This window comes from Ochotona curzoniae, unplaced genomic scaffold, assembly GCF_017591425.1.
Source record: "Ochotona curzoniae isolate NIBS_2020 unplaced genomic scaffold, NIBS_Ocur_1.0 scaffold_4506, whole genome shotgun sequence".
Lineage (NCBI taxonomy): Eukaryota > Metazoa > Chordata > Mammalia > Lagomorpha > Ochotonidae > Ochotona > Ochotona curzoniae.
Window position 1 is genome coordinate 18964920 of NW_024467119.1, and position 19655 is coordinate 18984574.

Below are 19655 nucleotides of genomic sequence, written 5' to 3' on the forward strand. Positions count from 1 at the left end.
CACATAAGCCCCACTCTTTATCTTAATTAATAGTGAAATCCCAACTCCTACAACATAGGTAGATAATAAATATTTGATAAATGAAAGGAGACTTTTCTTTTGTGATTTTCACCCTCCTCAGAAATCTATCATTGTTTAACTTCAGTTCATGAAGTGAAAGAAATGTGAATGTAAAGACTGAAGGTTTACCTCAGGTAACCTCATCACACTCACAGACAGCTAGAACAGAATGTAATCCCATAATGAGATACCCACTGATGGAAGAATGCTGATAAAGAACAACTGTCATTGTTCCGGTTGTTAAGTCTATTTTGATGATGCATGGATTTTAGCTGGGTTTTCAAGTTCATGTTTTTCAAAACACACACGGAAAGGGATTAATTTGAGTGCTTAAATCAGCATGCTTATTACAACTACTAGACTAAGTAGTTATGCAATATGTACAGATGGCTGAAACCTATATAAAAATTGCCTATTACTCATGCTTAAATAAATAATCATATATTTGGAGAGAACAAATAAGTTCCAATAATCCAGGGGAGCCCATTGAAGGAACACATTATCAAAACATTGGTAGGTAGTGGATTTAGAGATAATGTTTCAAGAAATAGTTTTCAAGTATGCAGTGTCAACACAGCCTACATGAATGGGATGGAGGATGTTGGTTTCCTTCTGCCCATTTGTCTCATACAATTAGTATGTAAATTGCTTAGAATATCCTTCTATGGCGTCAGATCATAGTTTGATCTTCTGTTGCTGCTTAAATGGTTTGGAGAATACTTCAGTTGATACAGAAAGACCCATGTGCTGGGGACTTAACCCCTAAAGTCTTTTGCTAATGGATTACATATGGAAACTTGATGTAACTATTATTTCTAGAAAGTGACACCAGTAGCAAGTCTTTAGGTCACAGATGTGTGCCTTTGGAAAAAATTTCTTATGAGCAGATTGAATAAAAGCTGATTTGTAGATCACACAGTAGCAATATTTTATCCAAGGAAGCTTCAATGTTTTCTTTTTTTTCGTTTTTGCATTGATATGTTGGTTAATCAGTAGCATGCTGTTTAACTTCATGGTGCTGTGAATTTTCGTTTCTTTTAACTTCATTCCTGTTGTAGAATTTGTTTCATGGCTTCTCACTTGAGGGAAAGTATAGTGACGGTGTAATGGAGACTTTCATATCCATGTGAGAAGAAACAATGTGATGTGCATCTCTACTTCCAGATCAACAATGGACTCCAAATAAAACAGATGGATATATCTTGATAATAAGAGGATAGACTATCTGGCATTGTCTGTACCAGCAATGTCAGGACACACTTAACAGACTGATGGACAAATGACTGTTTATGAAAGACTATACTATTGTAATAATATGGGGAAAATCTATCAGGGGATGGGAATTTGGGGAGAAGGTAGGGAAATCCCAGGCCCATAAAAATGAAATAATGATACCATAAAATGAAATAATGATAACAAAATTAAAAATAAAAATGTAAAAATATATATAAATAAAATAAAAACGTTGAGTTGGGCCACGTTGTCTCTCTGTAACTCCTGTGCCACTAAGTGGATGTTCTGCATAGGCAGTACCACTGCCAACCTTCATTGGATGCCAGGCTAGCATACTCTCTCAGTTGTGCCTGGGAACCTCCAAAACTGTAAGCAAAATTAAAACTTCCTTTCTATGTAGCTTCCCTAAGGTATTCACAAAAATGTAACTAACAGCACGACTGTAACAAATTATGCAAAAATCGTAGTTTAAAATGGGCTTCCATGATAAAAATCCATATTTCAGCTAGGCCGAATTCCTTTTGGCGGTGCTCGAGGAGAATCTGCTCTTTGCCTTCCCGAGTTTACAGAGACTGCATGAATTCTTGCCTCATGGCCCCTCCTTCTCATCAAAGCACATTCCCCTAACCTGTTTGCATTCTCTCTGGTTTTCGATTCTCACTCTCTGTTTCCTTCTATAATAACCAATGAGATTCACTGAACCGATCTATGTAATTTAGAACAACTTTTCCTTTACAAAATCTTTAGTTTTGTTACCCAAGTCCTTTTGCCAGGTTCTGGAAGTTAACAGGTAGGTGAGCATGAGGATGTATGACAGAGTTATCTGTCTAGTTTAATAATCATTAGATGCAATTTATACCTTCAGTGTTATTTTTCCAGTGTTGTAAGATTTCAAGGTGACAATGAATATAAACAATCTAGAACACTGGCTAAAATACAATATCAATGAACAGTAGCTAATACATATGTTGCCATGATTCTTGAAAACAGTGAATCTAATAAATGGATTGTTTCATTCACACTAGTCATAGAGACATAAGTGTTAGAAATATAAAGATTTTATTTACTTCAATGCTGAACCACCTGCTTTTCAAGTGTAGTAGATTACTTCAAAAGGCTATGAAAATGGAATTAAAAAAATAAGTGTCAGTGCAAGAAAAAAAAATTAAAAGCCCATTTTCCATGAACAGTTAGAAGAAGTCTTGTCAACCCACTAATCTTATTTTTCTTAAATGAAAATAACAATACAAAAAGGGGAACAGGAAGAAGTAATAATTCTATACTCTGGCTGCGGGAATTTTAATCAGAACTGATTTTGTACCTGAGGTCACATTGACCCAGACAATGTCCTGACTGGGACATTTACTGACTGGGAGCATTTGTGTAATGGTTTTTAGCTATCTGATGCAGTAGTAGTCAGTCCAATGGATGATGAGGAGGAAATATGTACTCATATCTCATGGATGAATACACACACACACACACATCATTTCAAAGAAAAGAGCACGTAAGTGAAGTACTTTTACCAGTTACCTTAAATAGAATATTTATGTAACTCATAAAATTAAGCTTCTTCCAAACTAATTGGTTATGAAAATTACAGCAAGGAAACCATGTTGTTTAGGAATAAAAATTATATGAATATATATTACCAAATAAGCAGCTTTGCCCTAAATAACCAGTGTATATGTATATATTTAGTCTGTCTTTAGAAGTCTTCCTTTCTCACAAACTTTCCTATACACCTAATTTAACACCTGTTGTTCTTATATAAATAAAAAATAACTAATTGTCTGTGTGTGGGACGAATAGTCCACCATTGCAATATGGCAGTACCACTGTGAGTTTAATCTTCTTTCATCGATTAATCATACTTAAATTAATCTACTATTAAAACATTTGTTCATCATTTGACCCTTTTATAACCTGATTTGCTTTGTTGTGAGTTGGGGAAATTTAGCAAGTAATTGAACAATTTCATTCAGAAAATCTATATTGAATGCGTGTTATAATGCAAAAGAGAATGTCTACATAATGAGAATGTAACAAATAGACACAAATCCCAACATCCACAAAATTTACATGTAGGAAAATCTACAGAGTGAACAAAAATTTATATATCACAAAAAATTAGAAACCAAATCATGGTACAACATTGGTAGAATTTTCTTGCAAATATATTCAAATGTGTCTACAAGTACTTTGAAGCAAATATAATAATTGAATAGTCTATTTAAATATTCAGCTTTCACACAATAAAATTATATTTATGTCCGCAAAAATAGAATAAATTAGGTGTTTTGTAAGAAAGGAAAAAAAGACATAGAAGCATACAGGGAGAGAGAATGAGAAGTTATATGTTAGGTCAAGAAGGAACAGGAATCCTGCTTGCTATCACCTTAGCAACCACAGTGATCTACTGAGCACAACTGCAAATTAATCCTATGAGGATATCACAGCAAGGCTAAAATAGGACAAAATAGTAAAGGTGTATGGAAACAGATAAAGACAAAACACTGCGTTTATTTAAAAATGCACCTTATTGGAACTATTTCCTCTTTATGGCTAGGTAATGTTCCATCTTGTCATGATACATTTAAACAACAGGAAGTTAAACTTGTAACTTGTACTGAGGGCCGTTGTGACAACACTAGGGGAAATTGTAAATGGGAAAAATGGGGAGAGAAGGAGGAAGGCGGGAGAGATGAATCCCTGCACCTACTAAAATATAGCATGCAAAACAATCAAAAGAATTATTTAAAAATGCACATTGCTGAGTCCCAACACGGACCTGTTGAATTAGAAACTCAGAGTCACCGCCTGACACTCCAATATTTAATGTTTCCAGGAGGACAATCACGAACATCAAAGTAGAGGAAAATTAAACTATTCCTTTGTTCTCATCCAACTTGAAAAAAGGAAGGAGTTCATCTGAAACAGCAAACTGCAAAGCGTCAGCACGGGCCAAGGATCTTTGCGGAAATGACTAACAAAGATCCATTCAGCTGTTGGCATTACCGCTTTTTGTCATTCATTTTCCTGTTAGAATCGATAAACAGCCTTGTCTTCATCAGAGAAATGAATGTGCTGTATTCACACCAACATGGAAACGTACTTGCACACTTCTGTGTCACAATCAGAATTCTTTACTTTAGTAAGAAATAAATGTGATTCTGGCCATTGTTAAAAGAATTACAACCCATTGTCAGCAAAGAAACCTGGTAGTTATACTGGGATGAGACTGATCCTCTTAACATGGGTTTGCAAATTCTCTTTTCACTATCAGTACAGAAGTGCTCTCCACTAGTAGGTTCTGACTTGAGTCAATCTGACTAAAAATAAAGACAAATGGTTTAGAGTATCTTTAGCAAAGTGCTTTCTCAGCAGCTATAATAATGATCATTTCCACCATTTATAGACGTGTGTTTGTGCCATTTGTGACAGTAAGACACACAGTATTTCATTTGCTCTTTCAGTAACAATATATTATAACTGAGTAAGTTGGATTTAGAAAGTTCTGAAGGTTGAGAATCAAATGAGATGGAGCAGCAATGGCAGGGTGCTTATCAGCAAATGCTCTTGCAATAATCAACAGCAGCTGAAAGGAAGGAAAGAATCAGGGAGGATCCTGAAGTTCGAATGGCCACTCAGTATCTCACATTGAGTGTGGGTGGCTAAACCTATAAAGCCACCATCCGTTAGTCACTGAAGTGAACTATGCTGGAAGAACAAATGACGTTGAGTGAAAGGGTTCTGCTTGTGAGGCAATTCATGGCAGGGCTGATAGCTGAAATCTGCAAGCAGAGTTACTGATGAGGGATCCAAGAGGCACACTTCAGTGCCTGCTTCAAGAACACAAATATCACAGCATTTGTGACAGAGCTTTGAAAGTTAGCTTTGAACTATCTGATTCTACAATTAGTTGTTGAAAGTGTGCAGAATTTTATAATTTTTTTTTAAACCACACTTGAGTTTTTAAGAAATGCACAGTGGCTAAGTTCAGGACTCCATTCTACCGTTGTGTTTCCGAATATTAGAATATTAACTCTTGTTTACTCTCAAAAAATTTTGCAAACCTTTGTTTTAAGCTTGTAACCAGGTATTATATACAAGGCTACTTTAGAAAGTTAATGGTAAACATAGAATTAAAAGACAAACTTATTGCGGCCAGTGTTGTGGTGTACTGGTTAAGATACTGCCTGTGATGCCAGCATTAAAGTCCTGACTGCTCTAATTCTTATCCATCTCTATGCTAATGCACTTGGGAAAACAACACAAGATAGCACCAGTGCTTGGGTCTCTGTACACACAGAGACCTGGATGGACCTTCAGTCTCCTGGCTTCTGCCTCGCCTGGTTCTTACTGTTATAACCATTTGAGGATTGAATCAGCAGATGAAAGCTCTTTCCTTCAGTCTCTTCTATAACTCTGCCTCTCAAATAAATAAATAAATAATTTAAAAGAAAAACATTGAAATCCATGAATCATTTTTCCATGGTTTGTCTTCCATGAACTTTTTAAAACTCCCTTATATGTTTTGGTTTTAACTTGTTCAGTACCCAAATATGCATATCTTTTTAAAAGACTACTATTTTTTCCATATTGTTTCCTTCATGTTTAAAGGGGGGTATTAAGGGAGAAGGCCCACCCAATTTCCCACCCTCCCTAGGTCCCGGATGTAGGGTATGCTCTGAGGTTCTTGCTCAAGTGGATTTGATATTTCAACAATTATGAATTGCTGCCAATCTTGCCATTCCAAGCACTATGAGGTCTTTGAAGAATCCATTGATTGACATAGTCCATCATGGAGTCTGAGGTGTTCTCAAACCAGATTCTGGTATGTGCTAGCAAGTACAGGGCCCGGCACAGTCCATCGCCCCATCAGCTGGTGGTTGCAATTGATGGTTGGTTCTGTTTTCACTTCCGACTTCCGCTGGAATCAATGGGTGTTGCAGTCCAGCCTGGTTCTGCCCAGCACATAGTCGGCCCTCGCATAAACCAGTAGAAGCTGCAGCCTAATTGGAGCAACCCGCAATAACCCCCACCAGGCCCAACCCCTACCCTGGTTTGCCAGTATGTATAGCAGTAGTCCAGTCTGTCCCACACCCCATTCCACCCCAGCCGCTGTCCTAGTTTTATGCCCTTCCGTGTAAGTGGTAACCCAAGAGGGAGGAGCCCACTATTTCCCTCCCAGGCCTCTCCCACTCCCAGATTATGCACTCTCCAAATCTGTGGTTTGTCTTGACAGAACTAGCCCCCAGTACCAGCTTCTGCCAGCTGATGCTGTGGCTAAGCCCAAACAACCTTCACCAACTCTAATTTTGTTTGCACCAGTAGGAATAATCAGCCCAGCCTGGCTTTTCCCTGATCTAGTCCACCTGAGGCATATAGGTGTTGTAGCCCTGCCTAGTCTGGTCTGCCCCTATCAGGCCTACACTCTCCTGCGGGAGTAGCTGTCCAGCAAAGGAACCCTCCCTTATTCCCCTGCCAGTTCTGCCCTTCCCTTCCTTGTTCTCACGCTTGCTGGTTGGGCGCTGTGGTGCTTTCCGGTACAGGCACCCTCACCTTGGCATTCTGTATTGTGCACTAGTCTTTGTTGCGACCGAACCTGGTTCGACCCACACTGTTCTGGTGTTTGGATTTGCCAGTGGATGATGTGGACAGATTCAGCCTGGTCTTCCCCCAACCCCTGCCAATTTTATGCCAGTGGGTAACTTTCCATGGCCTGTTCTGGTCTGTTTCCTATCATGTTTAATTTCATTTTTACTCGACAACTTTCTGAAGTACTTAACTTGCAGTTTTTACGAGACATATGACACTTGATGTTTGGAGTGATGGATTCTTTCTGTCCTTTCTAAACACTAAACTCAATTTTGAAATGGAACTACCTGATTGAGGAAGAAAACAGAAGCATGATCTTTGAGGGAAACTGAAAAAGCAGATTATCATTGCTAAGGGAAAGGGAAGGATTTCTCCCAGTAAAAAGATGCTTCAATGTAGCAGAAGATGGAAGAATTGTTTGCTTTCATAGATAATAACCAGATGACATGAGTTCTAGAATTCTGGAGGAGTGAGTGCTTGGCACTTTTTGGGATATGGAAACTGGATTCTCAATTCTTACAGCAAATTTACATTTAGGAGGAGTGCATATGCAGACATCTCAGGGCTGTGATGCATGTTCATGGACTAGAACCTTAACAAGGGACGGGATTTGATTTCCCCTCCAACAAAAAGATATGAACTCATGTGAATTTAAATTCTTTTACAGAAAATTCTAAGACACATGAATTTTTGTGTTCCTGCAAAAACCATACTAAAATGAGAGAAAATATTTTGTATGTTAGACACAGCCAAGATCGTATTTGCCACAAGTGCCTGTCCTCAAGGATGGAAATGAATTTATAGTCCTGGGTACTAGAAATCATTCAGAATTTCAGAGGGGAAAGATTGCTGAGAAGTAGTGAGGGGTCTGTTTCATCCAACACACACACACACACACACACACACACACACACACACACACACACGACAAGGTGCATACACAACATGGAAGGGAAGGGAAAGGCTTATAACTGTGTTTTGAGAACGATTTTATTTGACTTGCAAAGACACAAAAATGCCCACAATTTGAATATGTTATTCTGCCCGCCGAATTTCTCCATTTATTCTGCAATGATCTCAGTTATATAATGTATTGTTCATAATTTTGGGATGCTGTCAGTTTAATGCCAAATTCTTATTTTCATTAGTTTACTTTCTGCAATTTAAACAGCTATAGGCTTGGACCTCAACTTATATAAAATCTTCACCTTTTTCACATTGACTTTCAACTTTTGCAAAAGAAATAATTCATAATCCAGTCAGTTGATGGTTACTGTATGCTCTTTTATATTGTACCTCCCCTTCCTCCACCAATGTGACCCTTATATGCTACAGTCCATACACAATATGTAGTCTTTTCAGATGTTTAAAAGTGGTTAGGAACAGTCAGTCTAGTGAAACAACTGTATCCCACATTGCGGCACAGGATTCAAGTCCTGGTTCTGTTACAATTCCTGCTGACTGTTAATCCCGGAGGGAGCTGCAGTGATGAGCCAAGTAGCTGGATTCCTGTTACTCACATAGGAGACTTGAACTCAGTTCCAGGCTCCCAGATGGGCTGCTGCTGCTTTAGTTGCTGTAGGCACTGTGGAGAGCACACTAGTGAATGAAAGCCTTCAGTCTCTCTGCTTCTCAAATAAATTAATTTTAAAAATTGCATAAGGAATAATATATTTGGGCGCATGTTGTGGCATAGCAGACAGAGATAATGTTAGATGTCGAGAAGTGTAGATGAGTATACGCGGCAGTACAGAAAAAGGAAAAATGAGTTCTAAGTTAAGGAAGTAAAAAATAGCTCTTTAGTGAGGCACCTCATAAGAGATCACTTGCTTCAAGATGAAGCTGAATATCTCCTTCTCAACCACTAGCTGCCAAAAAGTCATGGAGTTGGATGATGAGCACAAACTCTGTACTTCTATGGGAAGTGTGTGGCCATAGAAATTGCTGCTGAGGTTATGGGTGAAGAGTGGAGGGACTATATATATTAGTTGTGGGTGTCTTGAGCTGTGGGTCTGCCTGCTGCTAAACACGAGAGGGACTCGTGTTACAGACCAAGGAGAACTGGAGAACGAAAGCTCAAATTGGTTTGGAGCTGCATTATCGATGCAAACATAAGTATTCTCAACTTTCCTGCTTCTAATCCTGTGGAGCCACTAACTTATGGCAGTGATCTAGAGAGTTAAGACTTCGGAGAAAATTTTGTGCTCATAAAGTTTGACGTTTCATTAAACACACAAAGAGATTAGTAAATTATCCATTATTTCAATTGCCACGTATACACTTTGGTAACACAAAAATACATTAAATTGTTTCTAAGTGTCTATTTATTTAGTGTTTTGAGATGCAAAGACAGAGAAAGACAGACATATTACAGAGTGAGAGAGATAACTCCCATTTACAGATTCATTTTTCAGATGCTTGTACAGTCCAGAGTTGGTCTAATCAATGCCAGAAAGTTAAAACTCAGTCCAGGCACCTCTCATGGATGGAAGGAACCCAACAACAGGAGCCAACACCTGCCACAGCTGTGCGTTAGTAGGAAAGTAGAACTGAGATTGAATTGAAGACTTGAATCCAGGCATTCCCATATGAGGTGCAGCTTGACCACATTTTCTTGATACTGAAAAATATTTTTGCACTCTTATGTTGAGATAACACCAAGGAGAAATCCAAATCATGTACTATTGAATTTGGTTTGGTAATCTTTGAAACATTTAGAATTTGCTAAGTTGTTGAATAGATAAGAATGGGACCTAGGATGCTATTTTAATATAAAATTTTAAAAGCATTGTGTTGACAAATGGAGTATCCGTGGAAACTCAGATAAACAAAATTGACAAGATGACAAGGTCAGAGTCTCAAGACTCCCAACTAGGAAAAGAAGGGAAGGAAGAGAGTGGCATCAGGGACAAGAATGTTGCCTGGTGCTGTGTTCAGAATAATTAGGTCTTTCTAAGCTTACCCATTGCATGCCTACGACATTGTTTATTTAAGAATTATTGAACAGGAAGTAAAAATGTTTGTGTATCCTAATATGAGGTCCTGAAGGCAATTGCTTAAGAAGTCATAAGCGAAGTTGTTGAAAAACATAAAGCATTGGCTTTCAAAGAAGGCATGCCTATAATAAAGGGTGTATTTATTTACAAATCATTATTTTACTGGCTTAAATAGACAGTAAGTGCATGACTAAGAGTGTATGAGAATGAATCAGTGACATTTCTGCTTGGGTGGTTCAGTTAAAATTTTATCATTTCTAGATTAGATTGCAGTAATTGTACTTTCTGTTTAAATAACTGATGAGCTAGATTCTGGTCCAATTAATGCCAAGACCTATACCAGGCCTAGTCTTTGGAGAAATGCATTGAGAAAATAATGACAGAAGGAACTACATGGAAAATGAACTTTTCATCCTTTTGGAAAAGAACGTTTTGCTCAGTTCCACTATAAGTCACAGGAGGCTGATGAGCTCATGAACAATTACTGAGCTCCTGCCAGCTAATGGATGTTTTCAGTGCAAAGCTTGCTCTGAAGTTGGTGGAACTTGAGCTAGGTTAAAATATGCATAGATGAAAGTCGGAGATCTGCAAAACTTATCTTTACCTGAATAGCAAAGAGTGTCTCTTGTTTTAAGAAAAAAAAATTGTATTTCAGTGTTCCTTAAAATAGTCTTATTCTATCAGACAATAAAAATACTACAAAAGTGAATATTGACTTTATTGTAAAATGTAGCATCATGGCTTATTGACAGACACTGAATCTGAATATGAGAAATACATCATGTCATGATTTTGTGTCAAACAAATCTCAGAGAATGTCCTCACAAAAACCTAGGTGGTAATATTGAGGGAACTCTTACAGCTGATCAATAGATGGAATATTATAGGTCATTACAACACAATGAAATTATGTATTTGCCCAAACACAGACACTACATAGGTAAAACGCAGTGTAAGAGATGAAAATGGTATGCCTGTTGGGGTGCATGCCACTAGTGGAGATACAAGGACTGGACTTTTTTGAGGTGAGTTAGTGAGTGAGTGATGCGTGAGTGCAAAGGCTTACGACTTTAAAATACACTGCTCTAGCCTTTATAAACATTGGACACTTGGGCCACATTCCATTATTTAAAACCATTCATTTTTTATTATAGCTATAATTTTTTTACTTTAGAGTCGTTTTAAACTCTTTGATTCTTGTATAACAATCTTGAGCTTAAAGCACAAACACATGTATAACTGCAAAAATATTTCTGGTTGTACCTTTATCTTACCAACATTTTTAACTTTTTAATTCATCTTTAGCATTCTTTCTTAAAACCAGACAGGAAAGCATGAATGTTAGCTAGGCCCATAAAGTATCCGTAAAGTATTAATATCTTCCATTTGAACAAAATATGCCCATTACACATATTAGATGCAGAAACACATGTGTGCGTATTATCCAGGGAAAAGAGAGGGTGAGCAAATATGAACTTTGCTTACATGTAAAATAACTTGTTTAGCACAACAAAGAGATACAATCCACTGAGTAAAATCCTCTTCTGTGCTTGAGCCCAATCACTATTAGTGCCTGGAACTTTTCCATTTGACCTCCCTTGGCTAGACAGTGACCCATAAGCAATCACTTATTCTCCAAATTTCATTTTTTTCCTAACCCTAATATACCCGGCACACAAATATGCACTAATTGAATGAAAATATTAAAAGAGTCTAAGGGAGAAAATTTGATGAAATAAACTGAAGAAAATGGTTAACTCACCTGTAATCTCATCAACTCTGCTAAGGCAATCAGAATCACCATGGTGGTACAACTGCTTCCAAATGTAAGTACACATGTACAAGGTGCCCTTTAGAACTTCATAGGATTTAATTATCTTATGCATTAACAATTTTTAAAATTAATTAAGTATTCATCAAAAGGGGGCTCTTAAGTGATCCATAGTTTTCGGAATAAAAATGCATCATCATCCATAGAACTAGTCATCTTATTGGTAAATATTTACTTTGATTAAAATGTTATATCTTAAGGACCAATGAGGTGGCAAATCAGGATAATCCTTTGCCCTGTGAATCAGCATCCCATTTGGGATCATATCCCATTTGGGATCATGTCCCAGCTGCTCCACTTTTATGGCCAGGAAAATTGGAGGAGTCTGGGTCAAGTCCCGAGGATCCTGTACCCATGTGGGAGACCTGGAAGAAGCTCCTGGACCCTGGCTTTGGATCCACTCAGCTCTGCTGTTGTAGCCAATCAGGAGGTGAACTAGGTATTAGAAAATGTTATGTCTTCACATAAAATATTTTATTGATATTCAAAATTTATATATTTTATAAATTAAAATACATTTGCTGATTTTATGAATAAAAGGGTTATATTCTATATATGCATCTCTGGTGTATTTATGTCTTGGTGGCCCAGTTTTCTGTTGAAGCAATAATATTTTCCTTCTATTAATTTATAAAAGCTCTTCATGTATAAGATATGTCATAATACATTATCTGTCACATTTATTTACACATTTTCACAGTTATTAAACTGCTTTTCAATTTGTTCCCAATTCTCATCCAGCTCCCTGCTTATGGCATGAGAAAGCACTAGATGATGGCCCAATACCTTGGGACCCCATCACCCACACAGGAGATAAGAAGACCTGGCTTCGGGCTTTGGATTAACTCCACTCTGGCCGTTATGGCCAATTGGGAAGTGAACCAGCATATTGAAGATCTTTCTCTCTGTTCAACTTCTCTCCATAAATCTGATCTGCCTTTTTGACACATCTTAAAATAAACAAGCAAAAAAAGATGGCAAGGAGAGTTGGGCATTTGCAAAGGAGATAAAGACATCATTTGCCTGTATTCTATATTAGAGTGCCTAGATTAGAGTCCCTGCACTGCTCCCGTACCCTGGAAGGTAGCAGGTGTCAGCCCAAACACTTGGGTCCCTGCCACTCACATGGAAAATCCAGATTGAATTTCATGCTCCTGGCTTGGACTTGACACAGCCCTAAGTCCCATAAACCAGATGTGGGGGACCTTTCTCCTTCGTGCTCACTCATGTGATCTCTTTTGCTCTCTCTTTCTCTTTCCCTCTCCCTCTCCATCACTGTACTTTTAAATGAAATAAATACTATTTTAAAGAGTTAGTGTAGAAAGGAAACAACATTAACTCACTGAAGTCTTTGTTGCTTCAGCATAAAATTAACATTCCAGTAGAAGATCCTTCTTCAGATAGACTGACCCTGAGCTACTGGATGTGTGGTCTGTGGGATAAAATTGAGTCAGTAATGTGGAATCAACCCAGGGGACTGCAGCCCATCTGACTCCACAGCCCTGGATCCAGGCTGTTCTTCACCAGCTGGCCTCTGAGTCAGTCCTTTTTTTTTTTTCCCAGGCCATCACTTTGCCTTTTCTGAGTTTTCTATTTTCACTTTACTTGCTTCGTTAGGACACATTTATTCAAGCACTGCAGGTGCATTTCTCTAACAAATGTAAAGAAATGGCATCAGTGTTAGGTATGTTTGGCCCCTTCAGCACCCATTCACTGTTACACCTTCAAAGAGCCAAATGAGGCTGTCTCCCCAACCATACATGAAAGGAGACTTTCTGCTTTCAATCCAGTGTCAGCCCAGGAATAAGGACAGTTTCTCTCAAACCTGAATGTGCATAGGAAGTCACCTAGCACCCTTGTCCAAATACATGTTGTGGATGGTCGGGGCTAGACAGCTCTGGTGCTACACTGAAGCTATTAGTCCAAGACCATAACTTGAGTAGCAAAGCAAATGACAGCAAAGCAGATGATCACAAAGCAACAGTAAGTGTGATAAAAGTTCCAGCTCAAAATTATGAGAAATTCTACAGGGTAAAGCAAATATACAGACTGCATGTTAAAATATTTTTAGCTTTCAGCCAAATACATCAGAATGACTTCAGAGCACATTTGACACTCCACTGTTGTATGGTCTGTTTCTGATAATTTGTCTCCTTAATGTGACCACCACTACTAGTTCTTAGATTGGTAAAACAAACCTTGCCACATCACAGAGGGATCACATTTACGCTACGGCCTGAAATATTGACGAAATGTTGGGTGCTGTGCTAAAGAAGAATCAAACAGTGTATAATCAAACAGACAATAGCTTATTTTTTCCCGTTATGGATAAAAACAAAACAAAACATTGATATGAAGCAGAAAAGACATTTACTCGGGAACTTCCAGTGACATAAACACAGTATGTGATATTAACATCCTGGATCTTTTGTAAATATTACTACTAAATTACACTGATAACCACCACCATCTGAAGGTCCTTGTCTTTGTATTGAATGATTGGACAGAGTGCAACTTTTAATAGAAGAACAGGAATGCTGATTAAAATGTGATTGTTTGGAGTATGGCCAGGCCCTCAGGAGGAGATGACTATTGATGGGAAGATGCTTGGTCCAGGTTTCACATGGGAAGGAGCACATGGCAGTACACAAAGGCACACACAGAGAAGCCCCAGCGTGGGCCTGTGGGCACAAGGAGAAAGAAGTCAGAGGCAAGAGCAGTTATGCTGATTCCATGTGAAAGAATGATCAACACCATGGTTTGCCTTGTTCAAATCATTGCAGTGACTTCTGAGGTCTGAGACTGTCTTCTGTTGTCAAGTGCCTGGCCCAAGGTTGGCTAAGCCAAAGAGATGATGGTCCAAAGTGTAAGAATTCAACACAGGGGTTGGTTGGAGTGCGTGCTCTGCATTTTTAAAATTATTATTTCATTTAAGATTTAATTTTTCAGAGGATTGTTAGGTTTTCAGAAAAATTGAGAAGAAAATACAAAGATTTCCAAAAATACTCTGATCTCACTTGTGTTTAGTTTTGTTTTTAACTTATATTTTTCATAATACAGTTTCTTAGGCTCAGTGAGTTCTTCCATCTTCTCCTTCCTTACTCCTCCCAACTGTGTCCCCCATATTATTACAATAGTGTAGTCCTCCAACAATAGCCACAAGTCCATCATTATTCTATTTAAGTGTGTATTAATGACATTGTAGGTATAGACAACAGAAAGTCTAGCATCCTATTGTCAGATATATTCAACAGTTTTACCGGAAATCCATCTGATAATTCATTTACTGTCGAGGAATAAACTAGCCTTGGGAGGGGCAGTATTCTAGGGTAGGACAGTCTCCAAATAGCAAAGAAACATAAGTTCAGAAAATGAAGGAGTATGATGAACACAGTAACATGGAAGGGGAAGGTAGTTAATTACCATATTTGCATATGTGGAGATGCAAACAAAGCATTGCCTTAAATGATTAAGGCTGCTATAAGTGACTTGAGATGGCTTTGCTTCAAATTATAAGGAAATTCTCTCCTAGGAACCAACTGACCCTTTATGGCAGATTAGGAAGTTCTTTTCTTTAGATTTATTTGTTTTTATTGAAAAGGAAGATTCACAGAAAGGAGCAGAGACAGAAAAATCTTCCCTCTACTGGCTCATTTCCCAAGTGGCTGCAGGGGCCAAAGCTGAGCTGATCCAAAACCAGGAGCCAGTACTTCTTTGGGGTCCTCAGCCGCTTTAACAGGCCACAAACAGGGAGCTGGATGAGAAGTGGAGCAGCTGAGATACAAACAAACCCATATGAGATCCTGGCACATGCAAGGCAAAGACTTTAACCATCAGGTTAGTGTGCCAAGCTACACACAGGGAATGTGAATAACTCTGTCTTGTCCATATTAGTGAAAATATGTTGTAATGAATGTTCTGAATCTAGAGGATTTACACAATAGCGAAACATCGTCTCAGCTGCAAAGGTTAGATAGAAGCAGGGAATCACAGTTGTGCACTATGAGGGGTAAACTGTTCCACAACTCACCATGCTTTTTGTTCATTTGCCAGCAACCCTTGGTACTTTAGAGCCATAAGCATCTCCGCATAACATTCTTCCTGTGTGCATGACTGCAAACTTCCCCCTTTTCAAAGTACTTCACTCATATTAGGTTAACAGCCCATCCAGTTGTAGGGTGAACTCATGCCAACTTAACTAATTACACCTGCAACAGCACAATTTCCTAATCAGATCACATTTGAAGGTATGAGTGCTGATGACATCAAGATAAGAATTTTGGGGGGAGACACTGTCCAAATGGTGCCACACACATATCTTGGTTTATTCTCTGTGTGAGGATGCTCCACAAAATAGAAATTATTGCAATGGCTTTACTTTGTAGAAGATCTCTATTCTAGACTAGCTATTCACATGCACATGAAGCCCTAAAGCATGACAGCTACAGTTCACAATTTGAACTTGTTGTGCATTAGTGGATTTTTTTTCTCAAAAAAATAGCTTCATTTTTCTGCCTTGCTTGAGTAAACACTAAAATTAATTTTGATTTCCTAAGATCATGGCGATTGTTGTTAGAATATACATCTAATAATGTGGACATTCAGTTGGAATTCAACATTAGTTATATTATTTATTCAGGTTATTATACTTCAATTCTATTTTCTTGAGAATCATAGCCACATGGTAATTAAGAAGGCTTAAAATAATTTTAGTGCAACTGAAAAGACCAGAAATTTGTGAAAAGACCTGTGAAATTTGTACAGCTTTTAAGAAAATAAAAGGTCTCTTTAGAAAGTTTGTGGAAGTTTGGAATTAAAAGACAAGTTTTGAATCAAAATATTTTGAAATCTATACACATTGTTTTCATAAACTTGTGTTTTCTAGAGACTTTTTGAGGACCTCCTCATGGAAATATAATCGTATATATTTTGATGTAGTTAAAATTCTGCTTTACTGATTGCCTTCAATTTCTAAGAAATCACAAATTTATCTACTCACAATTTTATCATCATAGAGAAAAAGCAATTGTCTCCTCATAAACTTTCTAACTTTCTATATAACTCAGATACTTCCAGGAGAAAAAAAAAAAGCGTTGACAAGAAATAAATCACCTCTAAATCATTCCTTAGGGAGGGCATAGACTAGTAGATATATCTCAGAATGGATGAGTTTGGACACTTCCAAGACACAAATGAAGCTGTGAACACCCAATGAGAAAGCACAAATAAAGATGGTGGTAAACCATGTTGCCAACTTAGTGATTTATTCTGCTTAATATCATGTGACGGGCACTTGACCCAAACTGACTTTTCTTTTCTCCATTCTTACTCTCAGTAAAGATCAGGAAGTTGATCTTTAGAAAATATCTTTTCTTCTCTTTTCCTTTTGACTTTGGGCACTTAAGGAATCAATACTGGGCCAGCAGAGTCCAACAGTAATATTATTTTCTGTATTGTGGCTGCTGTGTAGAGAATAAATGCCAACTGAAATGTAAGAGTAAAGAATAACTAAGTGAAGTAAACTGGGTGTTTGTTGAAGTATCCATTCTAAAGTGCTAAACTCACTTATTTTCTCAACTCCACAAGTTTCGTAGAATGTCAGTTCCATTTGACATGCCATTTTTCTGACTGAAAATCCTTATAAACTTTGTACAGGGAAACGCCGCTTACCAAAAAATCAAAGGAAAACAGCTTTTTTTTTTGGAATCTTACTGAGGCTCATACGAAGCTACAGTTTTATTAGCCCTCTAATCAAAATAATAATAATAATAATAATAATAATCCTGTCTCTGTAACTTATTGCATCACCTAAATCGGGCCATTGTAGGTGGGGGCCCCTGTATAAAACTCAGGTCTGTTTTTCCCCAAGGGTTTAAGAGAAAGGGAGCATCTTTGCTAGCAGTAAGGTGTGTTCACACCACTCAGGTTCTATCATTGAGCTAAGACTTTCAAAAGCATCTTCCTTTGGTAAACATCTCATCACTGTTGCATTTTTTTGAGACCTCTTTCTCAGTTTCTTACCTAAAGATTTTGGCATACCACAGGAAAGTGATTATAGGCACCCACCAAGTGAAAACAATTTTAGAGAATTCACCTGTTTTTGCTTTGTTACAATAGTCAAAAAGAAAAAAAAATTGAAGTGATTAAATAGCTACTTTTGCACCTGCTTTCTGATGCCAGTGCAACCACAATGTAGGAAAATACAGTAGACTGAGTACAATGCTCTCATCTACACACAAAATTGGCATTTTAATAATTGAGAAGTTAAAATTGGAAGGAAAATTAGGAAATGATGTTTTCAAAAATTTCTTTTCTTGAATTCATAGCCAATAACACAATCAGGTCATAATTTTATACAAGAATATGTATTACCTGTGTTACTTTTTGATAGTGAAAAATCATTGACTACCACTTTTGCTACTGCAAAGCAAATTTGTACTTTCCACCTGCAATTTTATGACAAAATGCAAAATTGATACGTAGTTCTCTCTTATTCCTCTTAAATCATCTTCTATCATCAGAAATTGATTGTGATTCAGCCCCAGTTAACCTTTCTTAAAGAGAATTTTAAGGTATCATTTGATAAATGAGGTCATCACTGAAGAAATAGTGTAAATATTTAGCTTTTTTCTAGTTAATCAAGCTAAGTGTTGAGTACTTTCTCTGAGGGGTGCAACCAAGAGGCTAAATTGTAACCTACAATTAGCCTTGTCCACAATTTATGTGCATCTATGATTTAAGCTCTTACCAAAGTAGTAGGTGGTATGAGACGTTCTGGAAGGATTGATGTAATTTACAGTACTAGTGTGATCTGAAATTGTATGTCGGTCCAAAACGGACTTCATTTTCCATTTCAATATGTCATATCCTAGTAGCAACCAGTTTGGGCATTTTTACTTTAAATCACTTTAAATTGCTCATTTTTTTCTTTAGATTTGGACATCAACTTACTGTCTTTTCCTGGCCTCTAGACATTTGAATGTGTTTTTTTTTTTCTCTGTCTGGAGTATATTTCTTCTCTCAACTAGACATGAAATGGTGTACTTGTCTTTTTTAATGTTCCTGAACTGGAATCACTCATTATTCTGAGCTTCCTTAGAAGTAAGATTTTGTTACTTTCTTTTTTGCTTGTTTAATTCTTTTATTAAAATGTATCACTTTTGGGGCCGCCATTGAGGCACATCTTGCAATGTTTGAGTCCTGGCTGCCCCATGTCCAACCCAGCTCCCTGCTAACGTGCTTGAGGAGAAAGGAAAGCAGAGGAGTGACCAAGTGGTTGGATCCCTCCCCTTCACATGAGACCCACATGGACCCAGCTCTGGCTTCTGCAGCCATTTGGAAAGTAAACCCAAGGATAAAAGATTCTTTCTCTCCCTGTGTGGTTTCCTCATCTCTTCTTTCTCCTTGTAACTCTGTCTTTGAAATAAATAAATCTTTTAAAAATATTTTAAAGCTTCCATCACCTTTTCTCTTTATGTTTTAGTGGCAGAATTTATAGCTTTCTGACTCTTATGAGCTGGGTATAAGTGCCTCCTTGGAGAGTCATCCTCACAGATCCAGACAAACATTTACTAGAAAGTGCAAGAAAGAATTTGAATGCATGAATGTACATAAAAGATATTTCTTTTGTTGTACCACTAAAGCTATCAGAAGGAACATGTACATAAGAAAGTCAAGTTGTAACCTGAAGCCTATTAAGCTTGAGCAGAATCATATTCTAAGGCCTTACACGGCTTGGCTATTTTAAATATTATGTTAAAACAGCCCAGTGAATTGACCAAGGATGGCAACATCAGAAAGGCTTTGAAACTCCAAGTTCACAGATCAAGAAATCCAGATCTCTGGAAGGCAACTCCATCTTATCTATTTTACTTAATGAAACAGCTATTTCCTAAATGTCATGTCATGAATCATGAGACTTGGTGATTTCTGTC